Source organism: Lepisma saccharinum, chromosome 6, assembly GCF_977018435.1.
Source record: "Lepisma saccharinum chromosome 6, izLepSacc3.1, whole genome shotgun sequence".
Classification (NCBI taxonomy): Eukaryota; Metazoa; Arthropoda; class Insecta; order Zygentoma; family Lepismatidae; genus Lepisma; species Lepisma saccharinum.
Window position 1 is genome coordinate 57,640,366 of NC_139234.1, and position 20,449 is coordinate 57,660,814.

General features: G+C 38.0%; 1 protein-coding gene across 2 annotated transcripts in view; it reads left to right on the plus strand.

Moving 5' to 3' along the window:
* The first annotated feature begins 1,820 nt into the window (after positions 1–1,820).
* The window catches only part of Moe (moesin), a 124,684-nt gene continuing 106,055 nt past the window's right edge, over positions 1,821–20,449 (plus strand). The window contains exon 1 of one of the 2 annotated variants that reach the window (XM_083123987.1): positions 1,821–1,922. The gene's annotated coding sequence lies outside the window, so the exon portion shown is untranslated. Of the gene's footprint in view, positions 1,923–2,352; positions 2,374–20,449 lie in introns of those variants that run through there. The other variant, XM_083123988.1, reaches the window with a different exon arrangement.

The window sequence follows — 20,449 nt, forward strand, 5'->3', positions numbered from 1 at the left end:
CAGCTCGATCTCCCGATCGATTTGACGTCTTGCGACTATTACTTTTGGAGCCACATGAAAGACTTAGTTTACAAGACACCGGTAAACTCGCAAGAAGAGCTCAGGGAGAGGATCTTAACAGCTGGTCAACACATCAAGGATACCATCACATCACGAGTTAAGAGAACAAATGTCCGTAAAAACCTGCGTGCCTGCATTCGTAACGGAGGTGCCCACTTTGAGCAAGACGTATAATGCTCTTTAATTGTATTATTCATTGATTCCGGGCCTCCCCCATGGCGCAGTGGTAGCGTCATTACCTTGTAATCGAGGGGTCCCGGGTTCGATACCCGCTGGAGGCACAAGTGGTTCGGATCCCACTATAAACTGTAGGTCCAGTCCCGATTAGCCTTACTGTGCATAAAGTGGACTTAAAACACCAAATCAAACCAATTCATTGATTCCATTCACATGAAGATGAATGAAGTATTATTTCTTGTACACAAATGTGAATGTTAGCAACATTTGTACGTTGTTGGATAGCTGATGACACAAGGAAGTAATTTGTACGCTTCGTGTCATACCATTTTTGTTGCCAAGTAAACTAAGAGTGCATTTTTTATCATCACTTGTTTTCTTCTTCTCCTCCTCCTTCTTCTTCTCCTCTCTCTCTCTCTCTCTCTCTCTCTCTCTCTCTCTCTCAGTAAGTTTAGATCCACCCGTTACTTATATGTGATTGTTATTTGGGACAAACTTTTTTCCAACCAACCGCTTATTTGTTAGTTATCAGAAAACGCTGAAATATGTGCCATACAATGAGCTGTTTTTTCTAAATATGCATTTTTATGTGAAAAATTGTCATTTTAAAAAAACAATAGAAATTCGATTATCTCGAAAACTACTCATTTTAGGACGGGGTATTATATGGTCAAATTTATTGCAAATTGCCTCTACTTTAACCCCTTTCAGGGAATACATCTAATTACAGGTCACCCTGTATAATCAAAATATATTTAATTTTTGTCCAGCTAATAAAGTTTGCCGGCCCCCGTGACGGAGTTGTTAGCACATCGCGCTACGATGCCAGGAGTCCCGGGTTCGATTCCTGGCCTGGGCATGGATGTTTGTGAGTGTCCATTCATCAATTTCATCATATCATCCCCATCTTCGCAAATTAGTCAAAAGTGGCACAAAAAGCGAAGTAAAATAAAGCAAAACAACAACAGCTAATAAAGTTTGATCCTGATATATATGTTTTTGTTTTCAGGGCTATTGTAATTGCAATTTTTGAAAAGATTTTCTCAAGTGTGTCCCTACCATAGACATACTACTAACAAACTTGACCCCCCAACCCCGCCAGCCATCGGAAAAAGTCTGCATTCATGCTTTGCTTAACTTTGCCCCCCCCCCAAAATGTCGGAAGAATTGATTTAGTTGGTGTTTTAAGTCCACTTTATGCACAGTAAGGCTAATCGGGACTGGACCTACAGCTTAAAGTGCGTATGTATGTGTGGTATAGTATGTATGTGTGTATGTGAATTTCGTATTCCACCAAATGAAAAAAGTTCCTGCGCCACTGGTGGGGAACACCATTGTTGAGAGCGGTCGCCTTGCAAAATTTCCAAGTTTCGAAAGCTCTTTTACCAAAAGTCCTAATTTTCGATCTCTCTCTGTACTAAAATGCGATGAAGCAACGATAGAATGAACGCGCTCAATTCTTAGCTAAGTTGATTCATTGCTTTATTTGCTGCTATGCGTAATTGACATTTTTTCCTTTATACGTAACTTTAATATTTACTTCCATGAATATGCGACTTGTCAAAGTGGCGGGTTCGTTGGATCATGCGCACTATGATTAGCGCATGGTTGAATGCCCCACCCTTCAACTTCAGCCATATTGGTAGTGAGGTGTCATCTGTGGGAAGGGTTGTTGTGTTGTAGCGGTAAGTAGACGCTGTTTTTACTTTGTTGAAATTGCAATAACGTTGTTATCACTTCTTATATAAAGTAATATCCCAAAAGTTTGTGTCGTACTGTAATTTTATGACATCCCCAAACGTAAGATAGTAGAATGAATTCTCTGTGAAATACCGGCGAAATCAGGGCGCCAGTTTCGATGCTTGATCTACTTTGGTATTTTTTTGAAATTACTACTTTATACTTAATTGTTGCGCAGACGGCTGGTGCAAGTTGAATCTAGATTCGAAGGTATACGTCATGTTGCTGCAAGTGAATGAAATTATTGGTTAACTTCAGTAACGTTATTCCTCTAACTTGTGCACCACCTGTGAACATTTTGAGGTCGATGCTCATTTGTCTGATTCGTCATCGTTGATGTCTTTGACTGTGGAATAGTGGGTTTTTTGCGATTTCGCATTGTCATAAGGCATATAGGTATGTAGAATAATTTCATCTATTGGCGATAAAAACATTAAGCGACCATCGTGCGATATTAAGGCTTTGAAGGTGAATGATTCCAATTCGTACAATTTTCAAGGTCAAAGACTAGGTGGAAGTTCGTTCCCTGGAAGGCACAGACTTGCCTTTGTAATTATCTGTGAAGGCATATGCATTCTCTACGTAAACGTAGTACTTGCTTTTGTTAAGACTACTACAAATTGTTATTAATGTTGTCGCATGCACTGATTGCTACACAGTGTGAATAATAGCAAAGTACAGTTGAAAGCCAATACAGAAAAATCAACGTGCCCTGGTTAGGCGTGGAACAATCACTTTTTTGAGAGTGATTCAATTAGAAATGGCAGTCTAAAACTTGTGCGGATTTGATGTGCATGTGCCGCCGAAAACGTTATGCTGTCAGTATTCCAGAAAATATGTTCTGGAAAGTCTGCCTTTACATTCATGGCATTAAGTTAGCACTGATAATAAAAATCTAAATGTCACTACACACACTCATAATTTAAACTTCTCCAGGTGTGTTTCATTATTATTTATTACTTGCTTGTATAAATTTGGAGTTGCCTGTAGTAATGTAATATTTTGGATTTGGTTTTTGTTAAGTGTGAAGATGTTCTGAGAGACCTTTAAAGAATTAAGTTTGGTATGACTTAAGATGACCGGACCCCTCTCCGATTTTCTTCATATTTGAGATACTTACTAATTGAGGTCTGCTAATGATGAATCTGAAGTTAAAATTTGTCTGAAACTTCTAGAAATTGCAAAATAATTGCGAACCATTGACATGTGGTTAGGTTAGGCAAACATAGTTAAAATTTAGTGTCGTGGTAGTATCAGGATCTAGAATTTGCAAAATAATTGCAAACCATTGACGCTAGCCCCACGAACCATGACGTGTGGTTAGCTTAGGCAAACAGTTAAAATTTGGTGTCGTAGTAGTATCAGGAATATATATGTATTTCCTTGTGAAACAAAAAATTTCGCGAAAATTACTGTTTCCATTCCGAAAACTAACGCTTTATTTTCACTTATTTTGCAATTTCTCGAAGTTTCCGACAACTTCAGATTTGTGATTAGGAGGCCTCAATTAGTGAGTATGCCAAATATGAAGAAAATCTGAGAGGGGTCCGGTCATCCTAAGTCGTTCAAATTTCGGTAGATAATTATTGTACTTACCATTCTTCTAAAGTTGCTTCAAATATTTTTTGGTACATTTTCAAGCTAGTCCCTCAAATGAAGGGAGTAACATAATTTTTTATAGTGGCCAATGCAATAGATTTATAATTAGTGTGAAATAGGAAGGAATCTACATTTCATATTGTTAATCAAGCATTTGTAGATGTCATAACCATGTGATGGAGTGGTGGTTCGTGAGAAGTTTTTTTTTTTCCCCATAGTTTGGCACAAAGCATACATTTCTATGCACTTTTATTACTGAATCAAATGTATGGTCTTGTTAAGTACAGGTACATAATTGTATTTTTTTATATTTGTCAATGTATCCCATGTGATTCTGGCTAATGATTGGAATTTTTCATCAGTCTTATTTTTTAACTTGGTAATTTCAAATTTTCTATTTGGCGATAGTTGATCTAAGGACAGATGATATGAGATTTTTGCCGATACACATAATTGGTATTCTTTCAACCTGATATCTTATTATTGCAATTGAGTTTTTCCCCGGCATCCACCATCATCATATAAAATGGGTACCTTTGGGAAGCCTTGGGGGGTAAAGGCGGTCAGGGGCATGATGCTGATCACATCACGCCCAACTATGACTGGATCAAGAAAGTGTGGGGCGTTACTCCCACGCCCCCTGTACACCTTCATGGCATGGTGCTTTGCACAGGGGAGCACTTTTTTAGTTTGATTGATATTCTGTAGGAGACAAATTTTTACATATTAAGATCAATTTCTTATTCGAGTGACTAGCTTCACTGCGTGGGCAGCTAGTAGCTTTTCAGCTATTTTCACAAGCTTTTAAACTGCGCATGATCTACGGCCTGGCCTGACTTCTTACATGCATTCTTTGGTTGTTGGTGTGTATCATTCTTAGGTTGGTGTGCATTTATTTTCGTGCAGGTGACAAGTATTGTTCTCTTCTGCATCCAATAAAGTTGGAAAAATACTGCAAGGTCTTCTGATTAGTACTGCTGCTACTAATATGTCATGTGGTGTAGGAATGAATGGGTATTACTTTCCTAAATGCTTTCGGATTAGGTTAGGTAGGTCAGGTTTATGCCTGTTAGTGTTAAAATTACCTCCATAAATACTTCCAATACCGATCATGTGATTTCTGGTCCTCAGCACCTGGTGGATATCGTCCCATATGCTATTCTCACAACCTGGTTAAATAGTTGCAGCCATGTTTTATTTAAATAGAAATACTGGGTTATGCACCGATGCAGTGACATTTTGAGAAAGTGGGAGCAATCACATTCCCTTGTTTCTTGCATAACTTCCAAATTAAATGTCTTATGTCGGTGCACTGAACCCCTGCATAACTAAATGGTTTATGTTTATTTACTTTACAAGAGAGATTTGCTCCAATTACAATAGGCATATATAGAATGATGAAAATTCATAGATACAAATAATGATAATAATAATACATTAGATTTCAGAAGAAGAAGAAAAAAAAAGAACAACTCCTTGACAAAAGCATAAGAGTACAATATCATACAGTCCATATTGATTACACTAAATTCAAGTTAAATATTAGCAAAGGTATACATATACATATCATAGTCTCCAGTATAACTGTTTTAGACATTAGTTTATTAATATTCTCAAAAGCGAAGACTGCAGCTGTGTGAAAAGTATTGCTAAATCAAAGTATCCAACATTTCTGACTATTTCATTGTGACTTGACACACTGAGCACATGTTGCCCAAAGAATAGTCAAATGGCAGGCCCATCAAAAGGCTGTTGCACCACAGTTTCGTTTTTTTTTTCTTTGGACCATTTGTGTTTTGTGCATTGGAGGCTGGTTGGTGGCAACATTTAATCTTTGCAACTGAATAGACTAGAAGTATAGGGGTACCTTGAAGAATACTGAAAGTGAATATAAAAGTAACTGAACCTGAAAAAGTTAAGAAAATGAACCTATGAGTGAAAAATTTCTCGAATTTTGAAAATATATCCAAAAAGCCTGGAGAAAATAATGTTTTTTGTACTTGTGCGAATTTTGGAATAGCAATGAATTACTCTTTTGGTACCGTAAACCCTCTGTACCCCCACAAAAATGAAAATATTTTTGCATCATTTATCATCTGTGGGATTTTGTATTATGCATTGTTTTTTATAAAGAAGTTAGTTTTGAAAGTAATGACGTAACTTGGAAGAATGGGGAATGGATGTGAAAGGAAGTAGACATGTTGTTACATTATGCATGTAGTTTATACCCGGTGTCCCGCTTAGGAGTATAATAAAAGAAACTATCTATTTTCTTTAATTATTATTATTTACGCCAAAAACATTTTACATACATACATAAACTCAAAAAGTTGTTTTTTTTTTTACAAATCTCGTACAGGAAATGTCTAATCGGTGTTCCACCTCAGTCCATACGTTTTCTTGCATTTGTGGCATCACATTGTTGATTGCAGCACGAATTCTTGCCTGTAAGTTTCGTAAATCTATGTAGCTTGTAAATGAAGTAGTGGCAACACTGTCAGGAAAAGGAGATACCGTACATGTGCTGTTAGGCATTGAGCAATGTCGGTTTGGGGCCCATGTCGATGTGTGGAGTGCCAAAAGTGGTCGGTACAGTGAGTGCTGTGGTGTATGTATGACGTTGAAATGAACACCATTTTCTGTACTGCTCTAAAACATGTTTACAAAGGTAGAATTTTTTGATTGTGGATCAAAATCCAGGTTGCTTGTGGAAAAAAATGCACGACAATATCAGCAAGACTTGCATGAAGCCTGTAGGAACAATACCTAGCCGTATGTAATGGTTGCATAATGAGTAAGTGCATTTCTTTAGGAGGTTGCGATGCGTCTGTGAGAACAACCTCAACATGAGGAAAATTGCATCATGCTAGGTTCCCGATATTGTCACCATTGTGCAACCATCAGGTAATGCTAGTTATTGTTGCTTCAGGCTTCATGCAAGTTTTGACCACATTCTTGTGGATTTTTGCCATGATCAAACCTGGATTTTGATCCACAATCACTGTTCTACCTTTGTAAACATGTTTTAGAGCAGTACAGAAAAATGTGTTCATTTCAACCTCCTACATACACAACAGCACTCGCTCCACCGACCACTTTTGACACTCCACACATGAGCATGGCTCCAAACTGACATTGTTCACTGCCTGATAGCACATGTACGATATTATTACCTTTTCCTGACAGTATTGCCACTACCTTATTTACAACCCACGTAGTACCTTTGTAGCATACACCTGGTCCTTCACAAAACCCCACAAGAAAAAGTCTAGCACAGTAAGGGAACTTTTTCTTTAGAAACCTTACGCTTTGCATGCTTCCCAGTCATCGGCAACAAAGATCCTGTTTGTCTCAGCTGCTTGTCCAATTTCATAATCGACACGTACGTTGGGACATCACCCGCTGCACCAACGTTATAATGGGTGCGGAAACTTGGCTGCACACGTTTTACAGATTTAAATTCTGTATGTGCCAAAACACAAAACACTTGTTGTGACGCCCACATGGCGAATGATGACTTCGTGGCAGTTTGAACGAGACTATGGCTTCTGCGCTAGCGTGATCTGCCACAGCACGTTACATTTAAAACTTTTTCAGTTGCTCTTCACAGTTTTGCCAACTATCTGTCATTCCAACTATTTGTTACAATTTTATGAATTTTTCTTTTATTATATTGCTAAGTGTAACGTGCTGTATCTTAGAGTGGTATTGAAAGTTGGCAATCCTGGCACGAGATTTACTGCAGACGTTGTTTCTATGCATGGTACTTGGTTTTGTGTTTGGAAGGTGGGCTGGGGGTCATGTGTCTATAGTGCGATCCCTGCTTGTGCATGTACTAGAAAGTTCATTTTTTAGGGTAAGTACTTTCTCAAAATATATTTTCGTTCATATTTGATTTTGTTGTTAGGTTAGATTTGTTGGGAATATAATTTTTCTGCTGTTTGGGAATTTTTATGGAAAGAAAGGGTGAAAGTAATCTGGTATAGGAGTTTCTTGTTATTTACGTGGGTGATACTTTCAGATCAAATGTCTTATCATTAGGAGTGTTAGATTTATTGGTGTTTATAATTTTACGTCATTAGGTTTGATGCAATTTTGGACGTTTTTGTTTAGTTGGGAGTGCTAAGTTTGATGGTGTGATCTTTTTCACATGTTCTTTAGTTATTTGAGTGCGCATACAACTGGTTTTTACCAATAAAAAGTGGCGTAAGTACTCAGAGATGGCAGGTTTGTATTTAGAGAGCCATACTCCATCTCCGTTAATGGTGTTTTTTCCTCACACTAGAACTAATTTTACGTTACATAAAACATTGAAATCTGCCGATTAAAAGAAGTCAATATAATTCTCGAGGAGGTACAGTAGGTCAACAACCACACATTTTTTTTCTGACCTGCTTATTGGTTGGATATGTTCTATGTAAAAATGTTTTATAGTTTATTTTTGTTCATTTAAAACTTAGAACTCTGTTGTTAGGATGTTAAAATATCACAGAATGCTGTGAAACTTTATTTTAAAATTTTCTGGGAATTTATTTTGCGAAAATAAACTGGAATCCTGAGTAGCCTAAGTTTATAAAAAGTAATTTTCATGTTCAGAAGTCGCAGAAAATTTTAATTTGTAACATGTAGAGAGCACACTGAGGAACTGGGCAATTATCATGGTTTATGAAATTATGTTCAAATGATCATTTCCTCTTTAGCTCAGGGAGATGCATTTTTTGTAAACAAAGAACATTGATCCTACCTTACCTAATTTACTTACAATTATATTACAGTTAAGCTTGTAGTACAGGGCATGAAATTTCAAGTTTGAAGTCAGTCGCCGGACTAAAATCTTTGGTCGCCACTATTTTATATTGATAAATAATAAAAATATGAGCAATTATTAAAAAGTTAGGAATTAATGTTTGTGTAGCGCTGTCGTTCTGCACTGAAGTACCACTTATCAATCGCAACTGCTGGGTCAAACTCTGACAGGGAGAATGGGGGGGGGGGGGGGTCCGTTTACAAAAACTCTGAGCAAATCATCCAGTGTCTCAGTCTTCAGAGTTTTCCTGTAAGTAGTCTTGAGTCTGTTGTGACAGCTGAAACCTCCCTCACATGAGGCTGTGCTCATTGGTAGAAAAGCACAAAATGTCAAAATCTGGAGCAAATTGGGGAATCTTGCTGAACACTCCGCACTGTGGATCTGTACTGTGGATCTTCTCCAGCGTCTGATTCAAAGCTGGAGAAGGAAACAAAAGTTTGTATTCTGTCCATTCTGCTGACGGAACATCCGTTTTCTCATTATAAAGACTCGGGTTCAAGTATATGTAGAGCTTCTTTATTTCTTCTACCCCAAACTGAAGAATATTTTCTTTGGGAGGCCAATCCAAGGTGTCGAAAACATGCAGAGATTCAATCGCATCTGTTGACATAGACGGCAATGTTTCTGTGATGTACACCTTCGCATTGTTAATTATGCTTCCTCTAACAGTCTGAAATTCTTGCACATCAATGATCTTCCCTGAAATGGATACATGGTCCAAGAAATCTTGTTCGCTTCGTCCAACATTAGATTCCAGGTCAGCCAAAACTGAAATACAGTGTTCAATTCTTATTTTCACAGATGAAATCAAAAGATTCTTATTTCGTAGTGCCACGCTTAAAAATTTCCTGTAAAAATCCAAAAGGAAATACAGAAGCTTAACAAATTTAAATTGCTTCAAACTTTTCAGCAAATCCTTAGCTTTAGCGCCATCTTTGTCTCTTCTATGGGCCACCTGTTCAAGATGGGTCACAACAGCTTTTCATGATTGCAAGAGAGCTCTTATTGCACGTTCTTTGCTTGCTAACCACCTAATAGTGTGAATATCACTCAGTTTTAGAATTTCTTCTATAACTTCTGCCGTTTCTCTCAAGAGGTGAAGTCTTGAAGCGTGTTTGACACACATTTGAATAAACGAAATTTTAGTCGCCAGCCCAAAACTTTTGGTCGCCAATGGCGACCTGGCGACCGGAAATTTCGTGCCCTGTTGTAGTAATACTGACATGAGTAAGTTAAGAAGGTCAAATTTCATGCTCTTAGCACTGTTTTTGACATGAATTCTTTTGCAGTGTTTTTGTTTCATGTGTAGGTGCCACTGTTCTTAACAGTTCAAGTAAATTACATACCAGGTGGCCAGAATTAGTTATCCAACTCTCATCCCTGTGTACTCTGTTTGAGGCATTGTAGAACTCTGAAATTTGGTGAATCCACTATGCAGACCATGGGAAGAGGTCATTCACACTTCTGGCATGCATATTGAACACTGATGTACTGGTAGAAACCAAGAATAAAGATTTGTACACCTGACTTACGTTTTTCAATATTCATTATTACAGCACCACATTTCAACCTGGTTGCGGAAATTTGAACTATTTTTTTATCACAATCCTCTTCACCATGGTCTGCATAGTGGATTCACCAAATTTCAGAGTTCTAGGATGCCTCAAACAGGCGACAGAGGGCTCTGAGTTGGGTAACTTTAATTCTGACCACCCGATATTAGAGAACTCTTGAGTAGAATGGCAGATATAGTGGAGAATTAGGTCATGATCATTAGTATCCAAATGTTTATGCAGTTTTGTGATTCATGCCTCAAGAGCTTGAGGTACATTTAATGTATTGTTTTTTTTGTTAGTGTTAAATTAGTAATTTGACATTGTTAAACTGGGAGTATTCGGTTTGATGTTTTTAATAATAATAGGTTTATGGTGTTGGTAATTTTATGTTTCCTTATCCTTGATGATATTAGTATTTAAAATTATTTTGAGTTTGTGCGCATTCACGTGTGTCGTTTTGCATACTAAATGTAAGGTTCTAGATATGAGGTTGGATTTTAAAAAATCATAATGAACTGATCTCATAGAATTATGAAGTGCTTAGTGGTGTCTGCTAACGAATGAAAAAAACTTTAGTATGATGACAGTCTGAATCAGGGGTAGAAAAATACAGGGTGCCCTGTTGCGCACCTGAAAATTTTCATCTGGTGCCTAGATTTCCAAATTCTGTTCTAAATATACAGGGTGACTGGTAATTAGATGCATTCCCTGAAAGGGGTTAAAGTAGAGACAATTTGTAATAAATTTGACCATATGACACCCCGTCCGAAAATTAGTGGTTTTCGTCGAATTTCAATTGTTTTTTTAAAAAATGACAATTTTCCACATAAAAAGATGAATTGAGAAAAAACTGCTCATTGTATGGAACTTATTTCAGCGTTTTCTGATAACTAACAAATAAGTGGTTCGTTGAAAAAAAAGTTTTTCCCAAATAACAATCACATGTAAGTAACGGGTGGGTCTAAACTTACAGGTGATGATAAAAAATTGCACTCTTAGTTTACTTGGCAACGTATTAATAACAAAAATGGTATGACACGAAGCGTACAAATTACTTAAATTACTTCCTTGTGTCATCTGCTATCCAACAAGGTACAAATGTTGCTAACATTCTCATTTGCGTACAAGATATAATACTTCATTCATCTTCATGTGAATGGAGTCAATGAACAATACAATTAAAGAACATTACACGTCTTGCTCAAAGTGGGCACCTCCGTTACGAATGCAGGCACGCACGTTTTTACGGACATTTGGTCTTGTAACTCGTGATGTGATGGTGTCCTTGATGTGTTGACTAGCTGTTAATATCCTCTCCCTGAGCTCTTCTTGCGAGTTTGCCGGTGTCTTGTCATGTGGCTCCAAATGTAAAAGTCTCAAGGCGTCAAATCGATCGGGGGATCAAGCTGGGCAGTCATCATGCTGATAAATCATGTCACATCTTGTAGCTAAAGGCACATCCTCCAACAACATTGCCATCCCGATCCTCAAAAAATGTTCATAAGATGATGCCATTTAAGATTTGGGGCAGGAAAAATGGCTCGATCAAATTATTGTTGATTACGCCCATCCATACTTCTGCCTAGGCGTGCGACAGTGGCTGGATGAAAATTACCCTAATAAATGGATTGGCCGAGCCGGTCCGATTCCCGTTGGACTCTGAATTAAGTCCTCTTTCTGATTCTACAATACAAAATGGGGTTTCAATTTAAAATTTCAGTTGCCCCCACCCTACCCCCAGGGGGCAGGGGTGGGGAATCAAGTGATATCATTGAATAGCTTTCTTTCACTTATTAAACACGTATTTTTTCGTTTTCCGATTCGATGTGTATTTCTCACGATATGTGACCATTCTGGGACTTTTGGACCACCCGGTATAATATGGAAATTTCCATTATATTTTTTAATTTTTAATATCTACTGCCATATGGTAGAGTCGCTCATATACAGTTATAGTATAGTACAGTTATTCCTGCTGTTCTGTGGAAAGGCACTCTTGACACAAGCATTACTTACTTTTTATCCAATCTTGTATTAATTAATAAATTAAATGTTTTAAGATCTTATTTCAAAATGTGTATCTTTATGTTATTTGGATTCATGGCTTTCTTAGACCATATTTACCCCCACCTACCAAACAAAAGGTCTAGTGCCTGAATTATTTTCAGTTTTACCTACCCCTGGCTTGAAAGGATGAAGAGCATTAATGAAAATGTATTACGTGTGTGTCACTTTAAAAATGTAGTAATGTTTGTCCGTGAAGCATATAGGCTTCAGATGCTAGTAATTTTTGTTGGTGAAATATGCAAATGATATGCATTCCCAAACATTTAAACCATAATTCAATTTAAAACAATAATTTTCAGATAGGTTCATTTTGTTGTTTACATTTTCGTGAAATGCCCCATTGAAAGTGTTCTTGCACATGAGCGACTTCACCTATGCATGTTAATCTCAAGATGAAGGCCTTGTCAGTGACATCATGATAATTCCATCACATTGTGCCCAAGAGGCCAGTGGAGGCACGTAGTGCTTTGGATCCCACTTGGTTCCAGTCCTGATGAGCCTACCTGTGTATAAAGTGGACTTGAAACTTTGTTTGTCATAACCAAAGATCTTGGCTGTTTGAGATTCCTGTGTCTTAAATCAAATTTAACGTTCTGTAAAAGCAGTATAATCTTCCAATTAAAAAAATAACAAACTTAATTTCCGATTAGGGTACCGTCCTGCAGTGGCACCTGATGCACAAAGGACAGTGTTCATTGGTTATGTCTGCGTGAAGCGTTGTTTTGTGTACATTCATATGCAGCAGAGGAAGAAAAGTGAGGAAATATTAAGGCTACCAAACCCAACAATCCCTGTCTCCTGAACAATAAAATAGTGGTATCATTAGCATGTTCAAGCATAATTTTAATGCTTAGTCCCAAATTTGTCCCACCTAACCTCCTTACATAAGCATATGTGGGAGATTGCCAATTGAAGAAATTTTCGTACTGAAATGCTAGATTACTTTTGGAGAAAATATGTAGAAATATGGAGAGAAAGTATCAGTTCGTGACCATCAAATGGTGTAGCTAGCAACATGTGTCCTGGGTAAGAATTAGCTGCTCACTTGGAAACTTAACAAAATTGTTCTTCACAAAAGATGTAGCAGGGTGCCTACTCACTGGGAATTCCTTGAATTCTGGGAATTATACATGAATTCTGCTTGAATTTTTCTTCATAGACGTGAAAAATTGCAATTTTTATTTATTCAGAATGCCATTGAATGTATACATATTTATAAATGCCCTGAGGGAAGTTTTTCGCAGTTTAGCTTTCATTTTTATGGAGGGAGGAAACTAAAGCTGCTTGGAAAATAAAACAGAATTCTCTCAATCTTTATTTTGTTGGTGTCCTTTGCAGAACAAACAGATGAAAGATAAGCAATCATGAAGTATTAAGTAAATATGAGTTTGAAATTCTTACACAATTTGCAATTTTTTGTAGATCAGTATATCACTTAACAATTGTTACTTGTGTTTGAGATATAGGCTTATTTTGAATCTGCATACAAGTATGTGAAATGGGAAATGTAAACTCCATACCTTAAATATTTTAAATTTATGTACAGTTTAATTGAATTGAATTAAGAGTTTTTGGATACATTAGAAATTACACAGACCTTTTATGTTATGTTTAATATACCAGGTAGTTATAATTAAACTGACTGTGTTCAGAGTTGTACAGCACAGGCTGTAATTAGTGTAGGAGTCTGAAACTTCGTAGATATGCTAATGAAGCAATGAGCTCGCGAATTATGAAAGAAAAAAAAAATAGTTCCAATTCTCGCCACCAGGTTAAAATATGGTGCTGTAAGCAGTCAGAATGTGGAAATTTCTGTAACTCTTGACGTCAGTATGTTATTTCGAAGTCGTGTGTCATTGCCTAACCGTTGTGTGATGTGAATGTTTGTTGAAAATTAAAAGCTTGAATTTGTTCGTGTAAAGCACAATGGCTATTGCGAAGAGAGACCGCGCACTGCTAGTGAAGTTGTTTTACCAGAATAGGAGCAATAGCAATGCTGCATTGCGGGAATATCACCGACAGAAAGGGCTGAGAAGAGGGCCCATGTCAATTAATGGGCTAAAGAACATGATGAAGAAATTCGAGGAAACTGGTGAATTGGGTGTCTCACCATGACCAGATATCTGATTGATGAGTACATTGGCAATATTATCATAATTATCTGAAAGGTTGGTGAAGCTGAGGTTATCGTCTATTATTTTATAGATCTTAGTCTTGTTGGCATTTCCTATAGAATTCCTATATGCAACAAAAATTTCTCCAGATGCTGTGTACTTATAAATGTACAGGTAATGGACAAAATAATATGAACACCTTGGTTTGCAAAGGCCTATATACACCGTCGTGGAAAAGGAACAACACTCAGCAGAGATTTCAACCATCTAGTGGCGATGAAAGCAAACATATCAGTCTATCAGAAGCTGGTGTGAGAGTTGCATGTGAGCAGTCAGCTATCCATCAAATGCAGGTATGTCCGACCTTTCAGACTTCAAAAGAGGCATGATCATAGGAGCCTGCCTGGCTGGAGCATCTGTGACAAAAACAGCTACACTTGTTGGTGTAGCATGGAGTACAGTGTCAACTGTTCTGACAGCCTACAGACAACATGGAAAGACAACGTCTGCAAAGGAGAATAGTGGGCGAAAAACAACAGGGATCGACGTGTGTTGAAGTGAATAGTGACTCGAAAGCACAAGACAACACTGTCCCAGATAACCACAGAGATGAACAATCACCTCCAGGACCCTGTATCAACGAAAACCATTCAAAGGGAGCTGCATTCTGTGAACATTCATGGCAGAGTTGCCATCCCCAAACCGTTGGTGACTCCACGTAATGCAGTGACACGAAGAAGGTGGTGCCAAGAGCACAAGAATTGGACTCATCAGCAATGGGAACATGTGATATGGTCAGACGAATCGTCTTTCACATTATTTCAGACCACAGGACATATTTGTGTGGAGAACTCCTGCTGAAGCATTTGATATTGACTGCTTAGTGCCTACCGTGAAACATGGTGGGGGGTCTGTGATGGTTTGGGGGGCTATATCTTGGAATGGTGTTGGCCCACTTGTCATTCTGCATGGGAGAATCAACGCAGAGAAGTACTGCACCATCCTGGGTGACCACCTCCATCCCATGGTTCAGACTTTGTTTCCCGATGCATGCCCCATCTTCCAAGATGATAACGCCCCTATTCACACTGCTAGGTGCGTTGATGCATGGTTTGATGAGCACAGTGATGAGGTAGAACATCTCATCTGGTGTCCACAGTCCCCCGATCTTAACATCATTGAGTCTTTGTGGGGTATTTTGGAGGCCAAAGTGCGTAATCGGTTTCCACCTCCAATGACACTTTCGGAACTTGAGACTGTTTTGTGCGAGGAGTGGCTACGTATTCCAGTTCACACTGTACAGGACCTTTATTTGTCTATCCCACGTAGGATACAAGCTGTCATTCAGGCAAGGGGGCCCAACCCCCTACTAATACAAGTTTTCTGCAATTGCATTGTTCATATTATTTTGTCCATTACCTGTAAGTAAAAAAACAGCATTTTCTACGACACTATAAATCCTCCAGAATATGAACAAAATATGTGGGGTATGAACTTTTTCTGTTTTTATATTGTGGAGAATATAATGTTGAAATAATGTATCTCTGTTACCTTAGCCTGATGGCTAGATGCACATGATTGTAGCACCCAATACATTTGATGCCGATTGTAATTTTACATTTTACTCTTCAAATTTTCACATATTCGTGTGTGTGTAGAATGAAATTTGAAAGTGAATAGTCATAATTAATGGATTATATTTTGAATTGAAAAACACAAGGTTTAAAAGCAAAAAATCATGATGATAAACATGTCTGGAAAAATTTCATTTTTGGACTGGAAAACCTGCAAATGTCTGAATTTAAACACCTACCTATCACCTATAGGGACTAATAGGAGATTGCTTTCCCTCAATTCCCTTCCATATCAGAGGCTGCAGTGGTTTAGTCGGTAGGGTGTCTTGACTGCCACGCAGCAGACCCGGTTTGATTCGCAGGGTAGGTGATCTAAGGTCGAAATTTCTCCAGCCTTGTTCCCACATAAAATGGCTCTGAGGCTCACAGAGCCTGAAATGAATGGGTACCTGTGGGAGGGGGTGGGGTAAAGGCAGCTGGAACATGATGATCACACCACCTCCAAAATGGCCGAGGTCTTGTGTGGGCTCTACTGCCTACACTTGCTAAAATATGCCTTCTTTGCATGGTGCTATATGCACGGGGAAGTTTACCTTTACCTTACCCTTCCATTTCATCCATGGAACTTGGGGGGGGGGGAGAAATTACAATATTTTACCACAAATTGTGCACATTATATTTATATATCAGCACAATACACTTTTTATGGCTTCAAGTCTTGTTATTTATGAAATGAATGTGCGTATTTTCTGTGCAGACAAATTACTGGAAACATTTTTTCCAAATAATGTAACAAAAAAAACCAACCTATTTCACTTTTGTGGTATTATGTTTAAATATACTAATCTCTTATTTTGATGAACATAACAATTTAAATATGTTGCTGTGTGTGTGTGTTGTGGGAGGAGTGTATTGTACTTTGCTTTGTAGCAAAATAAAGGAATAATGATCTAGTGAAAAATCTGTACAAAGGACAAATTACACAAAACTTGCCATTCCAAATCACTTCTGGTTTTTGAACTTTTATTGCGATGATTAAATTTGCTAACGAACTCATGGAAGGAATGGGCAAGAGTCATATACAAACATGCTGTACTTGCGATTTAAAATGAAGACCTTTATTATATAGGAATTCCACTGAAGTGGTCCAGCTCCATGTAACAAAATGAATGAATCGTGCAAGTTATTGTTTTTCAATGTATTAAGTTTAAATACTTGTGAAAGCATGTAATTTACATGCCTCACTAGCAAAAGCTATTAGCATCTGTAGTTGATGTGCTTCATAGACAAATCCAGTCCAATTTTGCCACATTTTTAGTGTCACAGACATATAATCTATTTGTATTACTGTTTGGTGCAGTGTATGATATCATATTCAAGTGTTTTTTTCCATTTGTTAGTAGACACCAGCAAGTACTTCCTAATTCTATGAAATCGCTGCATTTTTAATATTTTGATTTGATTGCTTGTCTGGAACCTTCCATTTTATGTATGAATGTCACACACGTAATGCTGAAATACCTCTTGTATGTGTTTGTTTTCAAATGAATTTTCTTGAAATTGCTTGAGTATCTGTGCCAGGGTTAGGAAAAACTTAAAATGCCAGCTCAATTTTCTCGGGAACCAGGATTATACAGGGAGGTTATTGCAGCATGCCACCGTTTCAGCATCGGCCGCTTGCCGGCCCAGTCATGCAACAGGTGCCGGCAAATTGCGTAACAGATAGCCCGTAACAGAAACCGCTTGTTTTGTAATGTTTCCACTTTTCACAATTACAGTTACAATTACAATTGAAATAAGCACGTACCTTGTCGCACGGATGCAGGAAAAGGTGTCCTCCCAAATACAAATATTTCTGGCACCTTATTTCTGACGTCTAATCTTAGATTAGTCATCGCTACTTTATTCTCAGTTGTCGCGACAGCGCCTGCAGCTTATCGGGGGTTGGGTGAGTTGTCAGCCGCGAGATGGCGCTTCATACTGCACGTGTCGGCAGTGATGCCAACCGTAGGGACATGTCCCTACGCATAGGGACTTTTCACTAAATTTCGCCCGCGTAGGAACGTAGGGACAGATTTTGCCAAATGAGGGAAAACGTAGGTACTTTTTTCAATCTTGGTAAATTACATTTTATGAATTAGTTTATCTGGATACTTTAGCGAGGAGGAGAAAAAAGAACTAACTAACAGATCTCCATCAGAATTTTGGAACATGTTATCGGTTACCAAAAACTTTCAAGGCAAGTTCCTTTTTGAAAACATTTCCACTCTCGCGAAAATAGTGCTAACATTGCCGCATTCTAACGCGGAAACGGAAAGAATATTTTCAATGTTAAGTGATACAAAAACAAAAAAGGGAAATAAAATGGGACCAAAATTGTTAAAGAATGCAGGAAATACAGCATCACCAACCAACATCTATCTCTTCACAGCAGCAGCATGTATGACTTCAAATAACATAATCAACAGTAAACGACTCAACGTTATTCATTAGGGGTGTGCTGGATTCTTTACTTTAAAAAGTCGTTAATTCTCGACGTTTTCTGCCTTGTAAGTTTCTGGAACTTATCGAAAGTTGTAAGTTTTTATTCTAGAAATGCAAAAACAATCACTTAAAGTGAAAATGACTTGTAAAATTCGAGATTTCCAGTGCTTCGGGAAATTTCGAACATTTCCCGTCCAGAAAATTTTCCGACTTGGTCGGGAAATTGCAAATTTTTCAGTCCCGAATGTCGGGATTTAAAAAAATTACCGTCCCGATCCCGTCCCGACCCAAAAAATTCTGTCCAGCACACCCCTATTATTCATTAAGGCAAGAATTTACAATACCGGACCAGTCTGTAATTTCTATGCTACGTCTTATACTCACGAAATAATTATTCGTGATTATTTATCTCAAGTTAACATGTTGGGGTGAGGGGGAAAAAATGTTCATTAACGTGTAGAAGTTGTAAAATAAGCTTTTCAATTCTCGCAATGATTCTCCGTATACAAGTATGGTAGCCATATTTGTTGATATGAACAAATTAAAATTAGTTACGCTGTCTACAGCGTTGCCACACTGTTGATTTCATACTTGGAGAGCATGGATCGTGTAAGAATGGCGGAAGAGAACAGTAAAAAAGTTGTTAATGTTGTACAGATTGTTAGGTGGAGTGTGCAGGAGGATGGCTGTGGGCTAATTAATAAACTTATGGATTTCAGTATATTGCCCAAAGAACGTGCTTACATGTGACAGCGACAATCACGATGTAGAAGAACTGATTTGATTACAGGTAAATTTGGCAACAGTACATCAATCATAAAATTGCAGGATACGAAAATGGCCTTCGATGATGAACGTTTGCCGTTAAAGTGCTACGAAAATAATATTTTTTATCGGTTCGTAATCACAATTACCGCAAAACCATTCAGGAATAGCCCCACTGACCATTCTCGGTAAGTTTAGGTTAAGTTAGGTTAGGCAAACATAGTTAAAATATGGGCTCGAAAAAACATGCACGGGTAGCCCAACAAACCATTGACGGATAGCCCCACGAACCATTCAGGTACGGTTAGGTTAGGTTAGGATAGGCAAACATAGTTAAAATTTGGGGTCGTAGTAATATCAGGAATGTATATTTCGTTTTTTAAGTATTGGAAACACAAAATCTTCCGGTAAATAATAAGCAATCGTGCCGATCGCGGACCACTCAATGTCACTTATTTTGCAATTTCTACACGTGACCCCCCAAATTTTAACTTCAAATTCGTGATTAGGAGGCCTCAATTAGTGAGTATGCGAAATATTACAAAAAATCGGGGAGAGGTCCTGTATTGTAAATTCGCTCCTTCATTAATTGTGGAAGCACCGAGCAGAAAGATTTGGTAAGTAAATGTGTATATTTTATCTTCTGTTTGCATGCTCATGAGGTGTTTTTTTTTTAGTCACTTTACTTGGCGTAGGGACATTTGGTCAGTTGTAGGGACATTTTGACTACGTCTGTAGGGACATTGCCGAAAAATGGTTAGCAACACTGTCGGCTACCAGACAGTGAGTCTACGCTCATTCATGTTCACTTCTGTTCGCGTTTATCAGTACGCGTTTTGTTTATACTGTGTTATTGAGTTGGTGTGCTAGTGCTTTATTGTGTGTTAATTGTTATTCATTCATTACTTATGTCGTTAAACAAATATAGTCTTGAACATAGAGTTTTTATGTACGATAATTACGTGAAAACGAATTCTTGCAGAAAAGTGGTCAGGGATTACGATAGACAGGATCTCTTGAACCTAAGAAACGTGTTGTATTGCTGTTGAAGGAAGTCATTTTCAACATCTCTTATAACACAGGAGGTTAGTGATCATCATTATTATTACTTTTAAATATCATTTTACGCTTTCGGTTTGCTTTATGCGCCGGGATGCTGTCTTCCCTTTCTGTCAACTGAGGATAAAGTAGCGATGTCTAATCTAAGATTAGATGTCAGAAATAAGGTGCCGGAAATATTTGTATTTGGGAGGACACCTTTTCCTGCATCCGTGCGACAAGGTACGTGCTTATTTCAATTGTAATTGTAACTGTAATTGTGAAAAGTGGAAACATTACAAAACAAGCGGTTTCTGTTACGGGCTATCTGTTACGCAATTTGCCGGCACCTGTTGCATGACTGGGCGGCAAGCGGCCGATGCTGAAGCGGTGGCATGCTGCAATAACCTCCCTGTATGTATTTGCAAATATGGGCTATAAAAGCCATGAACCCAACTAAGATAAAGC